The sequence below is a fragment of the Ixodes scapularis genome, unplaced genomic scaffold (assembly GCF_016920785.2).
Source record: "Ixodes scapularis isolate PalLabHiFi unplaced genomic scaffold, ASM1692078v2 ptg000105l_1___fragment_4___debris__unscaffolded, whole genome shotgun sequence".
In the NCBI taxonomy this organism is placed as follows: domain Eukaryota; kingdom Metazoa; phylum Arthropoda; class Arachnida; order Ixodida; family Ixodidae; genus Ixodes; species Ixodes scapularis.
In genome coordinates, this window is record NW_024609915.1 from 51,495 (window position 1) to 62,469 (window position 10,975).

Sequence of the window (10,975 nt, forward strand, 5' to 3'; positions counted from 1 at the left end):
CGCCATCATCGTGGGGTATGTTCGTATAGAGAGACGAAACATCCAACGTAACCAGAAACGACCCGTCCGGAATAGTGACCCGCGCAACCTCCCTCAGAAAGTGACCTGTGTCTTTTATATAAGAAGGGAATGTGGGTGGGATGTGTTTTATCAAATTGTCTACAAAGCTCGAAAGTGGTTCAGTTAATGTTCCATTTCCAGAAATAATAGGGCGACCTGGGTTTCCAGTTTTATGGATTTTCGGTAACATATAAAAACGGCCGGTGGTGGGCTGCGTTTGTTTTAAGCCTGCTTGAACTTTCGATGTGATCTTGTTTTGTCTGACCAATGTCGAAAGTGCCTCAGTTACAATTGTTGTATGATGCGAAGTAGGGTCGCAAGTAAGATGTTTGTAAAATTTTGAGTCGTTTAGTTGGCGGAGGCCCTCTGCCAAATAATCGTCCGAGTTCATTATAACGATCGCTCCACCTTTATCGGCGGGCTTTATAACAATATCTGTCCTTAAGCTGAGTGATTTGAGGGCATTCCTCTCATGCAAGTTGAGGTTTTGCCTGCCTGGTCTCTTTTGCCTGAATTGCTGCATAATTTCTCGCTGAACAGCGTCAATGTATAGATCGAGGCATCTGTCCCGCCCCTTGCCTGGCGTCCAGCCGCCGGGGGGGCCTGGCATGATCAAATCTCCTGTGGCTTGTGGTTTGTCGGCGAAATATTCCCGAAGCCTTAAATTACGTGCAAAATAATCAAGGTCACGGAAGACCTGAAATTCGTCGCAATTCCCCGAAGTTGGACAAAAGTTTAGGCCTTTAGAAAGTAGTGTAGATTCGGTAGAAGATAACGTGATTTCCGACAGATTTACTACACTTTGCGCACTTTTGCACACTCCTGGATTCTGCATGGAGCATGATTATCACTTCTTTGAATGCGTCTTGTCGCAAGTCCAGCCAAGCTGTGTTAGACCCTCCAGTTATACTTTGTGACCAACAACTTTCTCCAGGTACTTTGGAAGTGCTGTCGAAAGGCCTTAAATTTTCTCCAGACCTTCCATTCTCTAGAGTGGACCAATTGACAAGGGTACGCCAAGTTGCCTCACGTATTTCTGAACAGGGTCGGTCTGAGTTTTTGTCAGCGGCAGTTCGTTCTATTTGCTACCATCCCCCTCCGAAAACACGCCAGTTCCCTATCCGGAACGCAGTTGAAGAACTGAGCCAGAAGCGGCTCAAGTTGCTTGAATCAGACAAGACGGGTGTTTTCGTGGTCTTGGATGAAGGTAACTATGAAGCGAAGGTAGCGAAAGCTTTGGAAAAGAACTTCGAACAACTAAAGACGAGACCATCAGGATCCTTGCGGGCAAGAGCAAAACAGCTTTGCACCTTGATGAATCTGCCCTCTTTCAAGAATACACTTGGATCTCCCGCAAAACAATACTTTTCTGTATTTTTTACAGCGAAGACACAGAAGGAAGGTATGCCCCTCAGGAGCATTGTGTCTGAAAGAGGATGCTGGCAAAAACATTTAGCCTTATTTCTACAGACGCATCTCTCTACGTTGAATCTCCGCCAGCCCTTCAGGATTACGAACTCCACAGAGCTCATTTCCCCCCTTACTTCTCTACATGTCACCACCAAACCACACTCCATGTTTTCATTAGACATAGAAGACCTCTGCTACAGTCTGGACCCCCGATTTCTCTTGAATTCCGTTTCTGATGCTATTCATGAGCACGGTCCATGCGAGTTCCAAAATACATCAGGGATATCCACAAAGAACTTCATTGACCTCCTCGCCGTATACCTTCAGTCCACGCTTGTTGAATACAACAGAACGATTTCTAGACAGAAGAGAGTAGTCTGTATAGGTTCATGCCTAACCCCAGTGCTAAGCGAAGTCTTTCTTATGTACATAGTAAGAGCCGTGAGGACCCAACTTGACGTTATAGCCCCAGAAATCCGAGTGTACCGATATGTAGATGACTATCTAGTTGTTCATCCGTCCTCCGTCTCTTCACCGGCCATTTGTGAAGCCTTCAACTCTTGCTCGTCGGGTCTCAAATTCACACGTGAAGAACCAACAGATGAAGGTCTACAGTATCTGGATTTAAAACTTCATCTTCATGCTCAAGGCCTATGTTGGAGCTTCCAGCAGCGATCCAAAAAAACCCGTTCTTCCGTTTTGCAGTAACCATTCCAAGTCGGTAAAGCTTTGAATCATTCGAACCTTATTTGCCTCTTCTCGCTCTAAATCCTGTTCAAACCTCTCATCAGAAAGTCTCCTGCGACAGCATGACCGCCTGCTCCAAGCAGGTTATCCAGCCGACCTCCTCCGTACAACCCTTCAGCGTCTCATCACGGGCCCCATCCGTCCTCCAACGAAACAAAATGCTCCTTCACGACCAGTATGCATTCCATACGTGCACAACACCGCCTGCTCCAAGCAGGTTATCCAGCCGACCTCCTCCGTACAACCCTTCAGCGTCTCATCACGGGCCCCATCCGTCCTCCAACGAAACAAAATGCTCCTTCACGACCAGTATGCATTCCATACGTGCACAACACCGCCCACCGACTGAAGGCTCTTGCTGCTCGGTTTGACACGAAGGTGGTCTTCACTTGCAGAATGAGGTTAAAGCAAATGTGCCAGAGGGTGAACAACGAGAGTCGACCACTCGAATGCGCCATCAAGCACTCCAACAAATATGTCAAATCTAAAGAGAAACCAATCTATTCAATTCCACTGAGCTGCGGAGGTCAATACATCGGTCAAACTGGCCGATGCCTAAATGTACGCCTCAGGGAGCACCATTTAGAAGTCACCAAGGCATCATCGGACTCATTTCACCCCATAGTCGTGCATGCCCGTACCTGCCACAAATACACCCCAAACTTTGAAAACACTACTGTGCTTGAAACACACAGAGGTAAGTGTGGGCGAGAAATCATTGAGGCGTTTAAGATCAAATACGCCGCGAACAATGTTTCTGAACCTTCTCTGGTGTTACCATCAAAAAAGTTGGAGTTCCTTGCGCTAGAGTTATCGAAAAGCCAGTTTTGATCAATTATTTACCTTTCGTTTATTTTCTTCTTCCTTTTCCCAGTTTTCAGGGGATAATTTCCTTTCTTTTCTTCTTCCTTTTTCCCCATTTGTTCAGGGGTCAATTTCCGTATTGTTCTTCCTTTTCTCCTTTATTCAGGGGATAATTTCCATTAATGTCCTATCGTTTCAATTTGGCCTTTTAAAAAAAAAATTTCGAGCAATTTAGTTTTAATTTATTTTAATTTATTTTATTTTAAATTTGAGCATTTACGTTTAATTTTTTGTTCTCTTTATTTCAATTCTTTGAAGCTCACGGTCGTAGTGTCATGGGCATTTCATAAATGTTCGTTGCTCATTGAAAGAACTGTGGGCGTCTGTGTTCCTCCTTCATGTGTTTTATTCTTTCTGTGTATTCTGTAGTTTTCAACGCGCTCTCCTACGTGTACTAGAAAAGTAGCAATTCAGTTTTTATTTCGCAATACTATATAATCTTACGCTTCGGTAGCAGAGGGTTATGCGTTACATTATTATAATTGTTTTTATACACGAGCAAGCTGAAATGCTGGTAAGATAAAATTATCTCTAAGAGCTTGCCTTCAATGGCGAGTATCAGAGCTAATCGCAAAGCAAATAGACACACATAGGCTACGTCAGCTGAGGGCATTTCCACTGACTGCTTTTGTTTAACGCGTGGACCAAAAATTAATATTAATGCTACTCGTGTTTTCTGTTTAACGCAAGAATCCGTTGATCTTTTTTGATTCGGGGTGATTCTAAAAGCTCTTGTTGGAAAATAAACCTATTATTATTATTATTAAAGGAGGTCTAACGTCACTGACGGATGTGACGTGGCGCACGGTACATGTAGACCCAATACAGTTTGCGGAAAAGTTTACCACGTGACGTGACGCCACGGTTTCACGTAACACCCGTGATTCCAACTGTGTGTATGTGGGGCCACTGGTTTATCAAAATGGCGGATATATTGAGGGTCGGAAATACGTGATGGTGTACCAGTTGCTGGGCCTGTCTCGTGGTGTGCTGGATTTACTGAGCGACACGATTTATTCCCGCTTCTACGAAGAAGCTGGAGTACTACGGAGGCAGGTTGCATTTTTCCCCCGAAAACAACAAATATGCTTAGCGTAATATTGACTCCTTGATTCTGTTTTTTTGCTTATTTTATTTTGAAGTCAGGAGCAAAACAGAAACCAAATTTATAAAGCAGGCGAGTTCATTAAGGTTACACTTGATTCTAAACCGGAGACGAACGGACTACAAGAGGACAAACACACACGTCTCAAAGCTCATCACTTTGCTTCAGTCATGAAGATTGAGACGTGTGTGTTTGTCCCCATTATCCGTTTGTCTTCGGTTTAGTATCGTGTGTACCGAAACTAACTTCTGTTCTGGAGTCAACGCCTCGGTATAGACGTTAATGTCGGTTTAACTCCTACCGGCACATGTGTCTCACAACGTAGTTAGTAAGTTAAATAAAATTTTCGGGCATTTAAAGATGTGATTTTGGGAGCCATGTCTCTCTAGATGGGTTAAACAGGTAGATTATTCTTGAAATTCAATGCTCGTATGTTATTTAGTATAGACATCAAGTTTCGCAATTTTTAGAGCTCTAATTCTACCAAAAACCCAGTTTGACCTTTCGCTATCTGGATTATGAAACTGGAAATCTATCTAGATTACATCTGGATTTTATGCTTTCAAAAATTATTCACTTGGCATCACGCTGCTGACACTTCACGTATTTTTTGGTCATCTTTCGAGCACTGTAACCACGCCGCCAACGCCGCTTGCTTTTCAAGTATTGTGACAAGTGAGGCCGTCCTAGAGGTATAGGACGACTTCTAGGACGACTGCAAGAACGACGCCAAGGTAATGGGACCAGTAGTGTTGACCGTTGAGCGGCGCAAGCCACTCAATGGACCTTTTCCGAGAAGCGTTCTGCGCACGCGCGAGCGCCCGATGCCAAGCGGTGGAAGTCGGCACGAAAAATCGAGGAAATTCGGAATGAGGCTGTAGATCGACGAGTAGAACACGTAATTTCAGCATATATATAATTGTGTTACACAAGAAAAGAAAGTGGACGGGAAGAAAAACACGACGTTTGGGTGGACGCTACGGATTTCCCTCTTTAAGGTCGCGTTGGACACGCGACGCTGCTCAGAGAGCGAAGAAACTGGTGGCGTAGCTTCCATTATCGATTGGTAGTGCAAGTAGGTCACTTCCTAGATCTTTAGTTCGTGCAGCCACCGCCTGGTGCCGCCGGTATTTGGAAAAGGTCCATTGTATTTTTATTGGTTTATACGATGCTTTTTCGTTCAATGGATCAAGTAAGGTTTTCGCCTTAAAACATGTTTTACGAATGCCGTTATTAAGGGCCGGTTGCACCAACGTCGCTTAGCGCAAAGCGGAGCTTAGCCGGGAACTTAAGCTTAGTTTCGGTTTCGTTTGGTTGCACCAAACTCGCTTATCGCTAAACCTAGCACTAAACTACGCTTAACTTAAGCGCCCAACATTGGGCGCTTTGCTTCTGGTTGTTTCTTAATCCTGGATTAAAAACATGGCGGCTGGTTTGTCACGGTCGACGCGGTGGACGAAATTGGTTGTGCAAAGTGTTTTAGGCTACATCAGCGTGAAAGTCTCGACAAAATGACTTTCGATTGTGACAAGGATGCAAGGTATTGTCGCGTGAAGTGTTTATCGCCCCCTGTTTTCAAGTTGGCTCTCCACTTTCAGGGCGTGTTAGCCCTAACCGAGAAACGTACGGAGCTGTGGGGCTCACGTCTGTATTCCCGTTGGTTCTTCTGTCAACGAGCTTATTCGTATGTACTTACTAATTTTCGCATAGCTGTAACGTATTGTTATTTACCACCTTGTTTATTTACACTTGCAGCGCGTATCCTTCAATCTGATCAGCGCGTTAAATAGTGGCAGTACATGATCTCGGCGATCAGCTGATTGTCGACACCTCTGCCGTTTGCATTAGATTGCGGCGCTTTTAAGAAATAAAACAGCGAAAATTCAATTTCTTTCGTTTTCTGAGTTTTGAGACAATCTTCAGTGAATTTTCCTTATCTCGCGAGTAGAATCTTGGCTTCAGAAAACTGTATCGTTCCATAACTGTGACTTTTTTGGTGATCGCATTTTTTTTTTATATACTTTGCTTTATATCTTTCATTCGTTTCCCGAGAACGAGATACTGTTGTTTCCGAGTTGTGCTCTGTGATGGTGTTTTCCCTTTACTTTTGTCGTTTGTTGTCATTGTGACGATGGTTGAGACTATATACCGGAACACGTTTTCAATAAAATTCAGTTGAAAGTTGCGCCTTGTTGTGTCCTCCGTAACTTTTTTGGTGATCGCGATTTTTTAGGAATATTTTGCTTTATATCTTTCATTCGTGGCGACGACAAATCGTAACGACTAGTATGCTAGATTCGTTCATTGCTGTATCGGGGCAGGCTGGGGCAGGCGATGCGAAGAGACGACTGTTCTTATCGGCACGATGTGATGTACTAGTGGGAGTTTTTTTTCTGAACTCGACAGTGTGAAACTGAAGTCCGTTTGAGGCTGCAGCGGATGTTCAACGACGGTACAGTGCAGTTCTGTCGCCTTGCTGATAGCAACGAGTACCGTCGATGCAAGGTCTCGTGACCTGACCTCTCGGCGACTTCTATTCGACGATTTCCGGGCATTTTCGCAACTGCCGTGACGAGTTCGTCACTGTTTTGAACTTCATCGGTCTCAGGTTTGACTTGATTTTAGTAGTCATCTTACCTGCCTACTTATATCCATGATGTTATGTCTTCAGCGATGTAGCGAGTAGAGTGTCCTTCTCGCGTTCGGTGAGATTTGGGGCCCCCGAGGGCTCCTTCGCCTCAAAATGTGAGCACGAAAACTACTACCACTGTCAAAATAACCTGTTATCAACCGATATTAAACACGCAATCACAGATGTAAAGAGCATTCGTGTTTATTTGAAGCTTTGACTTCTGTTATTGAAAGTTAAACGAAAAAATGATTGAATTTGGAGACCTTTAATTTGTTACTCACCGAAGAAATACAGCGAAAAGCAGACGCCGACGACAACTACTACGGCAGATTTTTTTTTTGTTTACATCACGTGATTCCTCTCCACCAATCGTATTCGTCCCTCTGAGCGTTCCCTAGTTCGCTCTGTTTGTCTTTAGATTCCCTACGCAAATCCAGCGTTTAGCTAGGGGCGCGTCTGTAAAGCCGGCTTAACGTTGGTGCAACCGGAATTTAAACCCGTGCTTACCTGAGCTCGGTTTAGGGCGCTAAGCCGGCTTAGGAAAGTGCCGCTTTGGGTTAAGATAAGCGGCGTTGGTGCAACCGGCCCTAAATGTTCCAAAAATGGCGTGTACAAAGCTTCCAAATTTCAATTGCTGTGATATTGGGAGAGTGTGACCATAGCTCTATGGAAGACACCTTGAAGTGGTCACCGACCACCACTCTTTGTGCTGGCTTGCTTCCCTTAAGGACCTAACCGGACGCCTCGGCCGATGGGCGCTAAACCTTTAGAGTATGATTTTAATATCGTCTATAAAGGTGGTCGAAAGCATAAAGACGCTGATGACCTCTCTCAATGTCCACTTCTCCTTAACACTGCTACAGTTGCTCATTACAAAGACACGACAGTATCAATAGCTCCTATTTCCCTTGAGGCTTTACCTTCCGAGCAGCGTGAAGATCCGTGGATACATCAGGTAACCTCCCATTTGAATGGCACCAATCCGTCCAATAAGCGACGCTTTATCATTACAAATCAACCGTTTTCTAGTATTGATAGGATCAGGAATGGGCAGTATTTCAAATACAAGTATTTGAAATACGTATTTCAAATATTTTGTGTATTTTGCATTTGTATTTAATTACGAATTGGGTAATGTATTTGACGTGTGTATTTAAATACTAAAGCGTGGGTATTTCAAATACAATTTTAATCAAATACAATTTTGTGGGCGAAAATACATCGCTCAAGTCTATTCTCCCTGTCCAGAGCAGGAAGAAAACTACGTTCTGTCCCGAATGCAGTGTCTCTCAACCAACCACAAGCGTTTAGTCCAGGGCAAGAATAATGACGAAATCGAGGTTCACAGGCAGACTGGCTAAATAGGTACCTGTGACAACTTGTGATGCTTTCCAGCCTGATTTCCATCCATAGTTTTGCCTGGAACATTCTAAATGCGCGGGTCGTCCAGATTTTCGTAACTGGTGCGAGTTGCAACAATAAAAACATTCTCTAGCTACACTCTAAGAAAAAATGACTACCCTGGGTAGTCAAATGGCGCTTTGGAGGCTTTCACTACTCCAGAAGGCGAGTTACTAGCCTTTGGGCAAAGTGACGACCCGAAACCGCTGTGGAATGACAGCCTTTCTGCAGGTGAAAACGAGGGTGTGGTCACTTTCGAATTCGATATTCACGTGCAGGCAGTCCTAAATGATATTAGTAACTTGGATAACTATTGGAAGACTTTAAATGATATGCTTCCTTAGCTTTCGCGATCTTTTAAGATCCGCCAAGATCACATCTGTTGTGCGATTCGCGTAAATTGGTGGAATAAACATTTTGTCAGCGCGAGCAGCAACACTGGTCTCGACAGCCGTGGACCGTGGTGGGGTGTAGCTGTGGCATCATAACAACAACAAACGGCGTGGGTGTTTGCCGAACTGAGGTGAGGATATCTTTCTGCCCTATTTTATTGCAAAAAATATTTAAAAAAATGATTAGTTGTATATCTGATCGTGTTGAACCATTGAACAATGGGACCGAGGATCGGCAGGGTAAACATGCTCAGAGGTATGTGACTGTGTCGCCCGTACTGTTTTCATCAATCTCGGACTGGTTGACTTCCTGAGCTGCACCCGTCGTGGTTGTGATCTTCTGGCTGTACGTACGTAGTGCGCGAACTTTCCAATTCAGTAGCAGGTTGAGATTCAGTGGCAGCATAGTAATTGGCTTTTACTAGATTGTTGTGTCGTCACGAGCGCTATTTGTGCTTTTACAAGCGCCAGCGCGAGCCCGAACTTGCGCCTCTTTCACCGTTTGCGTTCTTCTGGTTCGATGTTCTGCTCTATGATTTATTAAACCTAAATCTGAAGGTCAATCGCCTCTGCCTCGGTACCCATCAGGACACCCCATAGCGCTGCCGCTCTACCGGCCCTTCCTGGATGTCTCCTGCTGCCAAGTAGCAGCCGGATCGTCGAACCTCCATCATCGTCGCCTCTCCACCAGAGGATCTCTACATTTTGGTGCGTCAGCTACCACTATATTTCGGCGCGTCAGCTGCCGCTATATTTTGGTGCGTTGGCCGAGCCTGTGGGCCCGTCCCGTTTTTTCGACTGTTTAACTCTTTTCTGGGCACAAAAAGAGCCCCCGCGGTTTTTCACAACGTTCTTGCGCTCGTGCTCGTTCAATTTTTTTAGGGGCAGTATATAAGCTTCCGAGGCTCTTTGCAGTGTTCCAACACTTGTGTTCCTTCAGTTCTTTTAGGACAGTAAACAAGCTCCTGATGTTCTTCACAGTGTTCCGACGCCCGTGATTGTTCAGTTTACCAGTCTGCCTTGCAAGACGGTGCCTTTCAAACCTTCTGATCTTTTCCCTTTGGCCGGTCGCCCTGCTGTACCCGGTTTTGGACTTTACGAAATTTCATTGCATCGAGACATGCTGCCCTATACTCCGTTCACCCCTAAGCTGAGACAGAGCCATATATGTAGAAAGTTTGGCCATTCGTTGGGAAGTATAGGAGACAAATGAGGAAGTGCCATTGGCCGAAAGCAGGCTGGGCGTGTTCTAGGGCGCCTTCACAAATTCGAATGTGGCAAATCAGAAGCCGGAAATAATACCCTGGCGGTGGTTGCGAGAAACAAAATTTATAAGTGCGTCGGAGTAACTCTCGGTGACTGAAAATGTGGTGCATGTGATGTTTCAATCACAGTCATCCGAAATTACGGTGAAAGAGTGCGACTGGCGGAACGATCGACATAATCCGTGCGCCGAAGGCCGGGAATCTGCCGTCTGGGCGGTCACACTCTCCCCGAGCAAAGCAGAGTTGAGCGGCACATTTGTTTCTTACATCTTTCTGCATGATCATGATTGTAACATCCTGTGCACCCTATTTTCAACCATGAAGGGTCACTACACTTCACACTTACGTGCTTATTAAAACCATACACCAACATATACCTATGGTTAAAACAGTTTCTCGCTACTACCGCTAGGGATTCTTTTAGGCTTCTGGTTAGCCAAGAGAGAATGTCAAGCCCACTTTTTACTTCTGGTGCATGCCCAGGCTCTGCCTGCGCCTAGCACTGACCAAACACTCTCTAAACACGGCTCTGAGCTGAGACATGCAGTGGGAACTGCTTGCCCGCCGAACCAATCAGTCGCCTCCCTTTCATCACCTGACCCAGTCCTTGGTCTGTGGATATGAGCGGGAGCGTGATCACGTGGCGAAAGAGGGATGTACGACTGGTCCATTGAAGACGTAGCTTTCACCACAGTTTCAGCTTAGGGATGAATGGAATATAGTCAGCGCGGAGGATGGCCACCCAGCTCCGGCCTCCCAAGAAGTTGGTGTTTACAATACGGCCGCTGTCTTCATTGGCCTCTTCGCTCGAAACCGTATGCTGAAGAACAAGCATGCACCAGCATGCGACACGAAGCTTTATCGATGGCTGCCCGTACGCGGACGAGCTAGGATCTCCTCCGTTCTAGACGGGCGCTTTCGATGAATCGCAGTGCTGTGAAATTAATTGTTTCTCTTTCGATTTTTCTTCTAAAAAAAACGTTTTTATCATAAATGCCTGTGACCACAACAGCCGCCATTAAGTCAACATTTTTCTCTGATTGCGACTATCTCAGTTATGACAAACTTTTCTCGGATATGAAGTATTTCCAATATCATT

General features: G+C 45.1%; 1 pseudogene; it reads left to right on the forward strand.

The window, feature by feature from the left end:
• The first annotated feature begins 668 nt into the window (after positions 1-668).
• On the forward strand, positions 669-3,027 carry LOC120839820 (annotated as a pseudogene).
• The last annotated feature ends 7,948 nt before the right edge of the window (positions 3,028-10,975 follow it).